Source organism: Camelus dromedarius, chromosome 11 (assembly GCF_036321535.1).
Source record: "Camelus dromedarius isolate mCamDro1 chromosome 11, mCamDro1.pat, whole genome shotgun sequence".
Taxonomy (NCBI): Eukaryota; Metazoa; Chordata; class Mammalia; order Artiodactyla; family Camelidae; genus Camelus; species Camelus dromedarius.
In genome coordinates, this window is record NC_087446.1 from 66,549,640 (window position 1) to 66,565,864 (window position 16,225).

Below are 16,225 nucleotides of genomic sequence, written 5' to 3' on the forward strand. Positions count from 1 at the left end.
AACTTAGCTCTTCTCTTCCAAATGTTGGCTGAGCTAAGATCATCACACAAGGCAGGGAAGAAGAGAAGAGGAAAGTCCACCTGGCGGCCTCCATCTGTTTTCTTCAAGCCAAAAGGCGCCGCAAGGGCGGCCCAGCTAACAAGCCCTCCCCATAAAGAAATCCGGCATCCACACGGCCCCTGCCGTCCCCAAGCAGCCCCAACGACCCTCTCCCACTTGTGGCCTCCCAGCCAGTGAATGGTCTTCTAATGTCACTCCCCAGTTGGTGGCAACCCCCCCTTCCCCGCTACACACACACACACACACACACACACACACACACACACACACGCGGAGCCAATGCAGCCTTTCCAAAGCATAAATTTGATTACATCACCCCACTTCAAACACTTCAGCGGCTCCCTGGTAGAGTTCTAGCCCCACCCCCGAACCTGCTCGCCCATCCTCACCTCAGTACCCAGGTCCCCAGTGACCTCAGGGGCCCCCTGATCTGTTCCTACTTCCCACTTGCCTCCAGGCTCATTTTGACTGTTTCTCAAGGAAGCCTTCCCTCCCTCCAAACTCCGCAATTTGTTCCTCTGTTCCTAGAACATTCTAGGCTAAGTCAACCTCTGACACTGCTAAGCTCCCAAGGAATATTTTGCTTACTAATGTGGGTCCAACCTCTCTCCCCTAGACACTCAGAAGTGTGCATGTTATGAATAAATGAATGATGGGGTGGGTCTCAAAGGGACAGCCAGACCTGCTCTCGTCGGCCCCGACCTTTCTTACTGTAGAATATCAGAAGCAAATCCAGAAGTACCTTTCCTGAGGGTCACTTCCTGCTGACACCCTTCACTGCCTCCTCTGTCAGTTCTAGTAAAACCCAAGCTCTTCGAAAGCACTCCACCCCAGGCCCTCACCAGTGTCCTCCCCAGCAGGGGCACCCACAACCCTGGACCACACATGGCACTCTCCCCGAGTCCCCACCGCACAAGCCTCCAGGCCTCTACCCGGGCTGCTCTGCCACATGAGCCACAGTCTTCATGCTTTCTACTGGCTGACCCTTACTCTGTCTTCACAACTGAATTTAGAGCCCATTTCTTCCAGGAAGCCCTCTCTGATAATATCCTTTAGGTCTTGACAGGGCTCCCTCTATAGCAGCACTGCATGGGGACCAACTGGGTGTTTGCTTGCTCCTTTGGGACCACGACTTATTGGGGGGCACTTGGGAAGGAGTGAGATATTACAAGAGGGGTGGGAGAAGCAAAAAGCAAAAATAACACCTGAAGTCCCAAATTCAAGGATTCTTTCTCAGAAAAAGAATAAAATATTTCACATGTGTGCAATTTGGCTACTATTTTTGTGGTTTGCGGAAAGCAAGGACTTGGTGTTCTAGTCCAAAACCCAGGTTACATGCAAAGAAATGTATATATTCATATCCAAAGGAAACCAGAGCTGCTCAACAACAGTTTGCAGTCAGAATTGAAAGGAATTTTGATAAAGGCAATCTCTCTCTTTCTCTCTTCTTTCTTTTCTGGCATCATATAATTTTAGAAGTTTTTGCGTGACTAAGAGATGGCTACAGCCCGTGATTCTGCACTGGAGAGTTTGGGCTGAGGAAGCCCAGATTATATTCACTGTGTAAATGCAATCACACCAACAAACTGACAAGCGCCCTTGTGGAGGAGCTGATGTTCCAAAGCAGGCAAACTTATGCAGTAAGAAAACTCTAAATAAGAAGTAAGAAATTCAATGTTCTGTACTCAATTTCATTAGCTATATGGGCCATTACCTGATAGTATATCTTGTCTAATGAAACCCAAAAATAAATTGTGAACGTTGATTTTCTTCATCTGACTGTTTTATGCTAAATTTGGTTATCAAACCTACAATCCATACGGACAGCTCAGGCCTATGCTGCAGCACAGCTACATCCCGTAGAAGAAAGTCTATCAAGGGAGAATTGGAAAGTTTCCCTTCAGAAGGTGCTAAGTCTGGTTTTGCACCTGTACATCATTTGCAACCACTTCATCGTCAAAGGAGTAAGACCTTACCTCTGTGGGGCGTAAAGCACTGCGGTGCTTCAGAACAATCAAAGAACACAGAGCTTTGTGAATCAGTCCTGAGGCATTTAAATCGTACTTTTTCTGAAAGGCCCCAAAACTGACCCACTTCACCATTTCACGTACAACAGTGAGGTACCGGAATTAGTAGAGAAAACACGCCCTTGAAGTCTGACAAGACCCTGCTTGAATCCTGTTACAGCATTTACTACCCTCTAAATGGACCAATAACTTAACCCCTCTGAGAAGGCTTGCCAATCCGCAAAAGGGGGCTGCCACCGCCCACCTGGGAGGCATGGATGTGAATGCAACACGCAAGTAGGGCGGCCGACTGGTACCTGACATGGGGCCTGGCTAGTTTCCCTCCGCTGCCCTTGTCCCCCTTTAAACTTGTGCTGTTTACCCGGTACCAAATGCCCGGAATAGACTGCCCGAATATTTTGTGTATCCCTGGATACATGCCTTACCCTTAGGAGGCCAGAAAAACAACTGCCTCCTCCCCAGTCACTATCAATGTTCTTAAGAGTCTGGATTTTTTTAACCTCTATTTTGCAGGGAGACTATTCCAGAATTTTTCAAGCACCATTCTCCAGGTTGGCTCCTCTCCCAGCGCCCATCCCTTCTCACCTCAGATCCTCTGTCTGCCTTCTGTTCATTGAAAAGCGAGTCAGGAAGAGCGGGGACTCCCTAGGCCTTCTTCCCTCCCTGATATGTTAGTGTGACTACCTTCAACCCACGCCCCAATCCAACTCCAGCTTCTGAGGAGTCTACCCTCCCGGACCCTGCAGACTCTGCAACTTCCCAAGACACACACGTGGCCACGACCCTCCCTTCAGATTTCTTCCTGGCTGGCCCTGCCCACCCCCCGGCCCCTTAAGGATAAATGACATTGCCCTGAAAATCCCAAACGCCGCTGACTGACACACGAAAGCTGCATGGTCTGGGCTTTCCTCCAACCCAGTCACAGCCCTGACCCCTCAGCCTCAGTCTGCAGCTCTCAAGATGATCTAATTCACATGCGCGGCTGTGAACACCAGCTAAGAATGACGACTCCCAACGTGTATCTATAGTCCGGCTCCTTCAACTCAGCCCCAGGCTCATTGACCCGAGTGCCTCTATGAAGTCCAAACTTGAACGAAAAATGGCATCTTAAAAATGCCTCATGTCCAAGATTTACTCTGGAATTCAATTTATGGAAGGTACCTCCCATGCTCCCCATTTTAGTAACAGACCCAGCACTCACCTAGGTGTTTGAGGTCACATTCAATTTCCCCTGTTCCCTCCCTCCAGCCCTGGCCTGGAATATTAGTCCTGTCATTTCCGTCGCTAAGCCCATCTCAAGACTGGTTCTGCAGGGACGACGGCCGGATCCCCACAAGCTCACAGCAAGGTGCACTGAGTCACAGTCCTCCGAAGGGTGCTCCCTGGAGGGGGAGGCATCTCCTGCCACCGGTCACCTCAGAAGGCACTGGATTCTCACAAAGAAGGCCCTGGAGAAGGGACTCAAAGTTCTCCCGTGATCTGAGCTTTGAAGGTCCCGAGGTCTGTTGGAGCTCCTATTAGCAGACACACTTGCCACTGAGCAGATGAGGATGGAGAAGCCCAAGCAAGGCTGTCTTCACTCCGACCCCTGGGCGCTCGTGAGCCACGGGAAAGGCCTGTGTCCAGGGCACAGCCCACCAATCACAGATCCCAGCCTGCATTTGCCAACCCGGACAGCCTAGACTCCTTCTACTTGCGAGACTTACTTCTGTTCTGTTCCCCCCGAGAATGTGATGGACTCTTTCAGAATGTCTGGCCTGTATCAAGCGAGACCTAGTCAGTGAAGGATGAAGTGTCCACATTTGGACTAGAGCATGAAAGGAGAAACAAGGCCTCATGATCAGCATGATGGTGGTGGCCAAACCCTTCCCCTGGGTGAGATGAACAAGGGTAGGGGTGAGAATCCAAGGTCTTAGATTGGCCAAAGCATCTTCCTTCATGGCTGACTTGGGGTTGGAGACTCACTACCGCAAACTAACGACACGGCCGTCAGTGGGGGACGTCAGCTGCAACAAACATGGAGTCAGCTCTTTAATGCCAACATGGGTTAAAAGTAAAGGCAGGTGCAGGGAGGCCTGCACGGCTGCTGAGGCAAACCACAGACCCGGCTCTGAATGCCCACTGGCTGGAGCAGAGAGGAAGCTACGGTCCCTTTAATAGTCCCTGTGTCCACCAGATCCATGTGAGCCAGCTACTTAGAAGAAGGCCATGTTGTCCTGGTACTCAGAAACACCAGCCTCGTAAAGGGAACAAAAGAGTGGCATGGATTTTAGACCCACTTCTGTCCCTTTATGAAGGAAAAATAAAGTAAATGGCACGGGGAAGTTGAATGCAAAAAAAAAAAAATAACCAAACGGTGACTGATTCCTCCAACAATGTCCCCTGCAGCTGCTCACCCCCGAGCCTGCCGCTTCCTCACCAGTGACCGCCGGTCAGGAAGCGCCGTCACGCACGTCACACAGAGACAGCCAGGAACCGCGTGCTGAGCATGTTTGTGTAAAAGCAGGAATCGAGCAAGATGCTGCAGACTTTGACTTGACAAGATTAAATACTCCATGAAAAGAATCCCTCAACAGCCGCCTAAATCAATTCGCATCTCACTTCTTCAAAACAATCAAACTAATTGAATAAGGGTGCATTTGTCACCAAATATAAGGAGGACCAAACAGGTTCCTCAAAGCAAAGATTTTAACAGGTATCAAACACCAGTGGGTGATGTGCTAACAAAGCAATATTCCAAAAAATTAGAAAATAACAAGATGACTAGGATAATGCATGGATCAAGGCAGCTGAAATGTTTCTGCTCCTTAAAGCAATGGAGACAGCACGGAGGGCGATCTAGCTATTTCCAATGCAGGATATGCACAGCCACCTTTTCAGACGCAACTGCACGGTACAAGAGAAAAAGGAATAAAGAAAAAGGAAAAGAGGAACAAGCGAAAATTAGAAACACACAAGAACAAGAATGACTTTGACAGCAAGTACAAGAATTTACGTGAGTGTGTGAGGCCAGGAACGCGGGGATGGTGAGACCCACCCTCACCTCCTGCTCCAGGGAAGGCAGGGGCCTGAGGGGAGCGACGCTGCTTGGGGATCCCAACGTCGTCAGTGCCCCTAACCAAAACTCCACATACATGCATCTAGGCAGCTTTTAAGCCACAAAATGTGGTCGCATTACAGGCTGGACAGTTTTACTCACTCCCAACGAGAGTAGCAGGAGAGAATTAGTCTCTGCTCCTGCACCAAAGCATTGTTTTAAAAATTAATGACTGTGGAATAGTAAAAGCAACAATGGAGTAAAAGTGACTGGAGGAGAACGTGCTTGACCCGAGCTCACTGGCCCCGTTATCTCACTGACGTTCAGATGCTGGCTAAGCCCTTATGGTACCAAAACAGACAGATCCACCAGGAGGGAGTTTAATTGGCTGCTGTATTTTGATGCCGAGAGCCATGCCTGGTACACGAGGTTCTGGGTAAACAATGGTGACAGTGTCAACACTATGGGCTAAGCACACAACCAGCTACTCCACCAAATCCCAAGGGCAGACTTCAAAAGGCAAAAACAAGCTGGCATTCTCTGGTGGGTCTGGAGACTCAGAACCAAACAGTTGCTGAGCAAAAATGTCACCAGTGCCTCCTATGACAAAGAGGAGGCACTAGCCATGGGGCTTGGGCAGGACTCCAGGCTTCCACTGCTCACCCACCAGTCTGTCCAGGGGGAGAACATGGTCCCTGCTTATGTTGCACTGATGCAGCTACCTTGACTAACGCCTGGGGGCTCAGCAGGAGGTGACATTTGAGGTGAAAGGAGCCAGCCTCGGTGTAGCCCTATGCTGGCAGCTGTGCCCATAGCAGTGCCCAAGCACCTAAACCTGCCACCTCATCCCCAAGAAGCAGAAGGGGGTGCGGGCGTGTAGATCACAGGGCCCTGCGAGGACAAATACAGATCATGGCCACTACATGTCTCACCCCTTACTAAAGTCATAGAGGTATGTCCGGGAGGAACAGAAAATTCATCCAGAGCCCGCCAGGCACCACACGCAAGTGGGACTCGGGCCCCGTGTGCCTCTCACTCACAGGGCTGGTCTGGACTTTCTTTTTATCAATTCTCTGGCATTTTCTCCTCCAACTTACCAACAACCAGAAAGTAGGATTTGATCTTAGGTAAGTTCAAGAATCACAGAGCACTGCCTCCACAGCGGGCCCGGCAGCACGTGCCAGGTCCTCCGACCGTCACCTGTGGTACCGCCATGAGTGCCCTCCAGACTCAAGGCCCGAGGCCGTTGGCCGTGGGGGCACAGCTTCCCTCAATCTCCCCAGCAAAGGGGGACGACGTCTGGGCAAAGGCATCTCACCTCTTCTGACCGAGGGAAAGCATGATAGATACACGGGGAAACAGAGCAGAAGGTGGGGGGTAGTAAGCCCAGGAGAGCTCGTCTGCACTTCCAAGGCAAAAGTGGGGCCGTTGACTTAATCACAGGGACAAAGTGAGGATGAATCTTTCCCTGCTTTGTCTCATACTCAGTGATACGCCTTTCCCTGCATAAGGAGTTCATCCGGAATTCCCTGGAGGTGTTTCTGATGTCCTAACTTGGCATGCTGGCTGTCGGGGAGGAAGAGAGGGCCTGAACCCAGCAGGTGCTGGGCCTGGGAGGCAGGAGACACCGGCTCCAGACCCAGCACAACCACTGACTCGTTCGGCCTCTCGGGATTCAGCATCTCATCTATAAGCAAAGGGATGAGAATGTCCCAGGACAGGCTGCCTAACAAAATTGAAATGAGAGCCATGTAAAGAAAGCTTCAGTTGCCACATTTAAAACGGTAAACAAAGAACCAATCAAACAAACAAAAAACAGATACTAGAAACTGATTTTAAGAACAGATCTTACTTAATCTGCTGTATGTAAAATAGTATCATTTTGACATGTAATCAATATATGAAAGTAACAAGATAGTTTACATACTTTTTACTAGACAAGTCTCAGCGTCTGATGTGCATTTGACCTACAGCACATCTCAGCTCAGACCAGCCTCTTCCCCAGCGCTCATAGCATCAGTGGCTGTGGCTACTCTATTGGACAGCAACTCCAGGGGTCCCACCAGGGGTCTTGGCTGAAAAGCTGGAGGAAGTCTCCACACTGACCCTAAAAGGATCTCTCTGAAACAAAGGCAGATTCACTTTTAAATGTCTGTAAACCGTCGGGCTGCACCTCCCTCCGCCCTTGGGTACAAGACAGCCCTGTTCCTTGCTGATCCCTTCCTGGATGTAGGGAAGGAACCCGGCACACAGCCAGGGTGGCCGGGCCTCCAGGTAGACTTACCTACTGTCTGTGTCCAGTCCCATGAAGTCCTCCTTCTCAAACAAGGTGCAGAGGAGGGCGATCCTTTCCCCAGACTTGTTGGGGTCCCATCTAGCCACTTGGACTTGAGCAAGATGAAGAGTGACTCAGTGAAGTCCTCGATCCTCTTCTCCACCACCCTGCAGTCCTCGTAGTTTGAAGGCCACGTCGGTGCGCGGCTGCTCGGCTACCTCCCCATGCAGCACAAAGACAAAGAGCTGAGAGTCATTAAGCGTGGTGCCATACAGCTCCTCTGTACATGGAGCTTCCCGAAGGCCTTGGCCGAGAGGCAGTCGGTAATGGTGACAAGGCCCACGACCGTGCGGTGGGTCTGGAAGTCACTCCACGCATTCTCGAATGCATAGTGGTGCCTGTAGTGGATACAGAGTGCCCACTGGGAGCCGCACGGGCTGATCTGGCTCACCAAGGAGATTCGTTTATAGATGCAAAAGAAATTGTCGTCTGAAATGATCCCCACGGGTTGAAAGACCACGGGGAGAGTCTCGTATTCCTCAGCACACTGCACGTAGTCAGGGATGCTCATGTTGCAGGCCCTGCAGAGAGGGGAGAGGAGATCGAGGTAAATACTGTGCTGTGGGCTGCGGGCGCCTCTGGGTTGCGGTGACCTGGTGTGTACCAGCCAGAAGGAAAGGGAAGCACAAGCAAAGCCGGAGGTACAGTTTGTCCTCAGAGTCTGTACATGGATACCGTAGCTCGAATCACATTACCCAGCTTTTGGTCTAGGCTTCCTGCCCCTGCACAGAAGGGTCATCTCTTGTTTACTGTTTCCAAGCACCTAGCAAGACCCTGATGCAAAGTCAGTGCTCAACACTGCTGAATAAAGAAATGAACAAAGGAACTGCTTTCCCCACCCCCCTTCAGCAGATTATAAAGAAAAGAACCGCAGTAGGATCAAAAGATCTGGATTTCAACACCAATTTATTTGAACTCCTAAACTGCAGAATAATGGATAAGAAAACTTGCCTTGGGGAAGAGGGTACAGTTCAGTGGTAGAGCACATACATAGCATGTACGAGGTCCTGGGTTCAATCCCCTGTACCTCATTTTAAAAAATGAAACAAATGAATAAACCTAATTACCCTTCTCAAAAAATATTTTTTAATTCAAAATTCAAAAAACACCTTGCAATTGACACAACATTGTAAACGACTATACTTCAATTAAAAAAAAATCCCTGCCTTACAAGAATATATCTGGATTACGGAAGTTTGCAAATGTAAAATGCCTAGGGTACCACCGGCATAAAGAGGGGGGACTGTACAAATTTACTATCCCTCCTTTATGAGCTATATTTCCTTTGAGGGGTGTTATAAACTCTCAGAGCTAATTTTCTCAGATTAAAAAAAACAAAACAATACTTGATTCTCAGTACTGCTGAAGAATCAGATAAGCCTGTGAAAGCATCTGACCCACAGAGGTTACTCAATAAATGTTCAATGAATGAATAAACAAGCAAAGTGAATGCTGCTCCCTGCCACAGACCATCATAATGGTACTTCCTGGAAATCCCAAGCCCACGTTACACCCGACTACACACTAAACATGTGGGTGACCTGGGCAGGCCTGTGTGCTTCTCTAAGCCCCAGTTTAATCATAGATAGAAATGAGGGCAATAACACAAACCTGAAAGGGTTAGTAAGTCAGTAATGAATTGTACCCCAACTTTGCAAGATGGAACCATTAAGGAAAATTGGGCAAAGTGTCCATAGGGCCTCCGCATATTATCTCCTACAAGTACAGGGGAACCTACATTACATCTCAAAATAAAAAGTCTAATATTTTAAAGAGGCTATTGAGGTTAAATGAGCTCATTGTCTCAAATAAGGAACACACAGTACAAGTACGACAATGCCTAGCCCATGAGATACACTCAGTTAAAATTCCCACTGAACCCACTAATCCCTCCAACTTCAGAGCACGAGGATGGGTCCTCGTGGCCAAAGGCCACTGCACCTGAAGCTAACAAAGCTAATGGTCCCCACTTCCAAGAGCCCCTGTCACCACCCTTGTTCTAATTTTCTATTTGTAATATTTTTTTATTTAATAGAAACCCCCAATTGCATAGCCTTCAGGTCACCAAAACCTGACCACAGAGTTCATGATGGCAGCCCTCCTTCGTGAAACAATAAAATGAAAAGCCATTTCCACAAGACCTCTGTGTAAATCTACTAGGGAACTTCATCCTGGACTGAGGAAGAAGACTGGGGAGGAGGGGGCAATCTGGGGCACAGAGAACTATCGGCCACCTGCCCCACGATGGACTTTAGACTCAACCCTCGCCCTCCAGGTAATTCAAAATACACACCGACAGAGTGCTATGGACAAGATTTTTTCTTAAAGAAATCCCTGACTCCCTAGCAGGTCTTGTTTCTACCGAGACACAGATGGCTTATGTGTATAATGTTTCACAAAAGCCTTAAAATATTATCACCCCAACTTGACACATTAAGAAACTGAGGTAGAGAAGTTTATCATATTGTACAAGATTAGAGGCCACGTCAGACACCGTATTTAAACCCAAGCCCCTGTTCCAGTGCTCACACTAGAAAGTGTGACACGCTGCCCCTTTCCTGCCCTCTCCCTGCAATAAATTTCTGAAGAGTCTTTTCTGTGCCACCTGGAATCACAATAACTTCAATTTTCCACAAAGAACTATGTCACTCCCTGGAGGACATATCAAAATCTAAAGGGTTGGGATGGGAGGAGAGATTTGCATTTTCTGTTTCTCAAAGGAAACATGGCTTTAAAAGAAACTGAAAAGCACTTATCTAGTCTAAGCCCTCATTGTGCAGAGAAAGAAACGGAAGTTCAGAAGAGATGAGGAAAGGGCCTTATTAACAATTATTGCTTCAGCGCAGCATCAAGCCAGCCCTGGGCACTGCTGGGGGAGGATCTGAGAGACCCAGGAGAATGAGTGTTAGAAAAAGGAAAGAGAAGAAGCATACAAGGCCCTGTCTCTACACCACCATAACATGAAGTTCCACCAAATTACCCAGTATGGGTGCAGCCAAAATTAATGTGGGCTAAACAGGTTATAGAATCCTGGAAGTCTCAAACATTGTGCAAATTCCAACACTTACTCTGCTTTTTTCCCAGTTCAAGCATCAACTCAGTGGGCACTCTGTTCCAGGAACTACACGAGGCCTGGAGTTCTCCCAAGTACAAATCTCTATTATCATGTGTGCAAACCACATAAAGCCCCACCAGAAGAAAAGTGCCCACAGATAAGATGGAATTACTGAAGCTGAAAACAGTCAACCAGCGTATGTTACTAGGAAAAACGATGCTGCTAGAAATGGACTCATGGGCATAGAAAGCCAACTGTGGTTAGCAGGCAGAAAAGGGGGGATTAACAGATACACATTAATAAATATAAAATAAATGACAAGGACCTACTATATAGCACAGGGAACTATATTCAATTTCTTGTAATGAGTTGTGCTAAAAACAATCTAAAACATATGTATATACATATGCATATGTTTATAACTGAATCTCTGCTGTACACCTGAAACTAACATTGTAAATTGACTACACTTCAATAAAAATAATTTTAAAAAATAAGTATAAATAAAATCAACGCCATTAAGATAAAATAAAAGAACACTCTTATCCCCTTAGCTGTAGGTGGTGGAGAATTCTGGTTACAAGCACCAAGTCCACTGGATCACTCCAGCACTGACCGTCACTCTTTCTGACCATCAGACAGTCACTTGGCTTCACTGAGGTTACTTTTCTCTTCTGTGAAAGGCTACAGTGGAAACTAATGATGTATAGAATCTCATCATTCACAAGCCCAACAATTAGTGAGGACTTCCCATGGGCCAGGATCTGGAGAGATGAAAAGATAGGGTCCCAGATATATTCATAGGTAGAAGAAGTTTATGCCATAAAGACATTTATTCTTCCTGTTTTGATAGACAGATTCAATGCAATTCTGATTAGAATTCCTACCAGGCTTTTCATGGAATGTAACAAGTTAATTTATGGTCAGGAACAGCCAAGAAACTTCTTTAGAACCACCACTGGGGAGGGGTGGATAGGTCATTCATTTCCACTGTTCTTTCTGAAGTGATGAAAACGTTCTGGAATAATAATGGTTGCACCACTGTGAATATGCTAAAAGCTGCTGAATTGTACCATTTAAATGGGTGGACTTCATGGTGTGTGAACAATATCACAATAAAGCTGTTATATGAAAAAATATTCCTTGACAATTATTTTTCCCTCTATACAACTAGTCTACCCCACAATTTAATAAAAACAAAAAACCAAAACAAACTAAACTGTGCCAGGAGCTTTTTAGGACTGCAATGTCCCTGGGTCTCCAACGCCTCTGGTGGTGCTGTTCCTGTTAACACACACTAGCTGGGCTGGGCTAGTTAGGGACTGTAACTATGTTTTTAAAATCGACTGTCACATGTTTCACCCTGGGAAAGGGAAGGAAGGAGCATGACACAGCCTCATGCCTTCAGCTCATTTTTAACTGAACCAAGCCCTGCTTTCAACACTGTAATTCCTGGCACTATAAAAACACGTGACATCAACAAGCACCGCCATCATAACACCTGAAATTGTTCAAGGTACTTACCTGGGGCAGAAACACTGAGGGGGGAGACGGAAACTCCCTCAGCACTGGCGCTCTCTTTTCCAGACTCCACCAGGAGAAACTGGGCTTTACAGCCGTAGGCTCTAAGCCCGGGGTGCAGCGCGCATGCCGCTGAGCTTGTCCTCAGGGAGCTGGAAAGGGAGAGGAGGGCAGCCCCGTGGTCACAGGGCAGGGAAAGCGTGGGGGGGCGCGGGCTGCATCCCTGCTCGGAGGCCAGCCCGAGCCCCAGCCGCCCGCCCCCCAGATCGGGTCCGCAGAACCCGCCCACCCGGGACACAGCCCTCACAGGGGCAGGGACAAGCCGGCGGCCAAGGAGAGGAAGCCCGGGAGGATAGGACTCGTGAGCGGGAGAGGGGAAGGTGTCGCCAGCCGCGGACTGAGGGGAGCCTGGCTGGGGCGAGAAGCGGCAGGTGCACACCTGGCCCTGGACAGCTGTGGCCGGGGCGCCGGGGTAGGTGGCGCGGGCAGAGGGGTCTGGCCCGAGAAATTCAGCTGAACAAACGCAGACTCGCTCCCTCGCGGGCTTTGACACGAGGACCGCCCTCCCACAGCCGCCTGAGCCCTTTCCCGGGAGCCCCCACCTTGCATTTCCACAGCCAGAGGCCCCGGCCTCGGGCAGGAGCCAAAGGCCTACCGAGCGACACAGCTGAGAAGACTTTGTGGCCGATTCCCAGCTCGGAGCTGGAGCTTTCAACCCGCGGTCCAGCTGGCACCGACTGCGCATGCGCAGGAGGGCCAGCGATCCTGTAGGTTCTGTGATAGAGGCTGGGGCATCGAGGGAGGGTGAAGATGGGGGAGGAGGAGAGGGGGGAAAAGTGGAGGGAGACAGATGGACAGGAGGAGCAGAGAGTAGGTAGGGATCTGGAGAGGGGAGGGGAGTAGCGGAGATGTAAAGAAAAAGCTTTACTTCTGGGGCACCCCGAAGGAGGCGGCAGTCCTGCCTCTGTACCATTCTGTAACCCTTCAAGGCCCGCAGCTCAAGTTTTACCTCCCTGGTCCAGCCCTCCAGCCGATGCCTCTGCAGAACCCCTACGGGGATCACACCCGTTGTCCCCACGCGGAGCTGGGTTTCCTTTAGCTCTGGGAACCAAGCACCCGCAGGTGTTGTCTCTCAGAACTACCTTGGGAAGTGTACATATTCCCCTTTTACAGGCTGGGAAACAGGCAGGCACGATCTCTGCCTTAGCTCCACTGTCCCAGGTGTTGGCCTTGCGGGGAGCGGGAGGTACAAGATCAGAGCCCCAGACAGAGCAGACTGCCTGATTTTTGGTGCATAGTCCCATCCCTCCTGGGTAAAACACACCTAACCCATGTGGAACCATCAAGGGCTCACAGTAGGTTCCTGGGTGTGGGAGAGGTGTCCTCAGTTCCAGTGCCCAGCTTGCTAGGTAGATAGGAGTGTTACCGAGTCCAAATTCATTCTCCTCAGTGCAGGACAGGCCAATAAGTTGGAAGACCCGCTGCTGGGGCATGGAAAAGCAAGTTTCTGTAGAGCTAGATGGCAAACTAATGTCCTGGAAAACCATCTCCCCAAGTCAGAATTCAGGCTCGTTTCCTATGTGCTTGGTTGTTGCAAACTTCTTGGTGTAGGAATTCCTTGTTGTTAGAATCCTTTGTTCTTGCAGCTATCTGCCTGGGTCAAATCTCTGTAAACCTCCAACAAAACAAAAGTTATTTTCTATTCTGTAACTTGTTATCATTTTATGAATGGAAAAGTGTTAAATATCCTTAAAGGTCAGAGCCTTCAGAATAGACTCTTCTGTATATTTCAGGCTCTAGGCAACACTGTTTTACAAGCAAGATGAAGCCTAGGAGAAAGAGCATATGGTTAAAGTCAAATGAAAAAATCTAATATGCAGTCAGATTTGTTCTGTTCCATTACCCGGGCAGAAGCCACTTGAGGATTTAAATCCCTTTAAGTTAAAAATAACTAAAACTTTAAAGGAATTTACATGCATAGGTGGGAATGTGCATAGCATATCTGGAAAAGCACCCAAAGGATAGTAAACAGTGGCATCTCCAGGGACGGCTGGAAGAACAGATGATGAGGGAAAACTTCTTTCACTTGTGTATTTTTGTGCTGTTTGAATTGTTTTTAACCATATGCATGTGTTTCTTTTTCAGTTTAAAAAAAGTGTAATGGAGCAAAGGAGTAACAAGTTCAGCAAATACAGCAGCCATGGAATCACTGAGCCATCACTTTTGATTTCAGCCAGGAAGCATTTATTGACTCTCTCCTATGTGCCCAGTGCTGTTTTAAAACTTCTTTTATTATTATTAATTTTATTATTATTATTGTTGTTGTTGCTGTTATTTATTATTATTATTATTATTATTATTATTATTATTATTATTATTATTATTATTATTATTATTATTATTATTATTATTTTATAAAATAGTAACATGCTATCCCTCATCCCTGCCCATGGCTGGTGGAAAACCAACTGAGTTTTTATTGAGTTGTTTTCCAAGAAGTAGAGATGAGTTATAAACTGAACACATCTTCAGGGCAAAACAGGTGGAGTGGTTTTACAGCATGCCAGACAGCTATGAAGGGTTTTCAATAGAGGCACCCAGACGCTGAGAGAGAAATCCTCCAGGACCCTACAAAAAGTTGCCCAAACTTCCTTCTCCATGGCACTACTGAAATAGGAAAAACAAATCTGACTCCATATTAGATCTGTTCTTTTGACTTTAAGAAAGTCAAGTTAATACGCTCCGGTCTTTTCATGGGTTATGATGTCACAGAGGAGATGGACAGGTTAACAAGGGACGACTCTGCAGTGATCACGGAGCCGGGGAGCGGGATGGGCGGCAAGATGTATGACGCAGCCACAGCTGTGCCCATGCTTCTAGGCAGGAACCCAAAGTCACCTCGACAAGGTGTCAAACACGTGTGTCCACGTCCTCATCACCTGACATGTATTAACGAGAAATGGAAACCCATAAAATGCCAATAACCTTGGTGGATACACCGTCCAAATTGCAAAGTCACAGTTTGACAACTGGCCATCTCGGTTCCCTGGGATTCATTCTTGGAGAACCTTAAAAACCACTCCTCTGTCCTCAAGAAGTGCTTTCTTCTTGTCCGATATTTGGCTCAGGGATACAGCACGTTCAAGTGAACTTCAATGTCTGCACAGATTTGACTGTCTTTCTCCAGGTTCACTTGTCCATTCTAAAGAGGCCTGAGCTAAGTCCATCCTCCGTAAGATCTATTCCCTCCAGTGACTACTCATTGAGCCTGCAATTAAAAGCCAACTGAACAAGACTGTCTGTCCTCAGCTAAAAAGTTCACCCACCCTTCACTGCTTTCTTAATCTCCTCTCCTGGCTAATTGCAACAGACTAACACCTCCCTCTACCAAGCTCCCCGACTATGTCAGTTTGTCTCCCCAAAGAGAAAGTAAGGTCCATAAAATAGGAGACAACTCCATAGTTGTTGCCGACGAAATGAATCAGAGAGCTGCTGTGGTGCAAAATGTCTCCCGAGATTCGGGTTCCTTTATTTTTTATACCATCTACACAAAGGAGTAACTCTTGCCAAGCACAGAGATTAAACATTTTTTAGGTTGACACATGTGCACTACATCTAAGGCTTCCTTATCTTAATTACACTCAGACTCTCCTGTTCCCAGGCCTGTTCCTTTTGAGGAACTACTAAACATTCTTGTCTGCAAGCAATGTTTCCCCTGGGAACGGGCAGAGTCCCTTGGCAGGAATTTCTGTTTGCAGACAAGTCCGGCCACTTCTGTGAAATGTCCTGCGTGCAGGCACATCCACAGCTTCTATGCTAAGTTTCCTTCACATAGTTACCTCTGAATTCCTAGCATATAGTAATGTCAATAAATAGAAATATGATTGTGGCTTCTTTCCTTTAAAAAATTTCTGGTTATTTAAATGACCTTTGGAAGAGATGTGTTTGTGGTCCAGTATCTTGATCCACAATACTCTGGAGGCCTTTTTCGGAATGGCTGTTCACTGATCCACTCAAAACACAACTTCTCATTCCAGGAATAGCTGTGCTTTTCTGCCAGGAGTTTGTGGTCACTCTCATGCCAGAACAGCTTTAAACTATATCCTTACTTTGGATTTGTTATTTTTCCACTCTTCCAAAAATATTGACATTCCTTACTTTCTTGCCTTGAGGATTTTTTTCCCTAGTTC

General features: G+C 47.6%; 1 protein-coding gene and 1 pseudogene across 1 annotated transcript in view; both read right to left on the reverse strand.

The window, feature by feature from the left end:
• LOC135322413 (trafficking protein particle complex subunit 9-like) overlaps positions 1-7,224 on the reverse strand; it is a 55,853-nt gene extending 48,629 nt beyond the window's left edge. Inside the window, exon 1 of the mRNA XM_064491166.1 lies at positions 7,052-7,224. The gene's annotated coding sequence lies outside the window, so the exon portion shown is untranslated. The remainder of the gene's footprint in view (positions 1-7,051) is intronic.
• A 195-nt stretch (positions 7,225-7,419) lies between these two features.
• Positions 7,420-12,142, reverse strand: LOC135322455 (trafficking protein particle complex subunit 9-like; annotated as a pseudogene).
• Between the last annotated feature and the right edge of the window lie 4,083 nt (positions 12,143-16,225).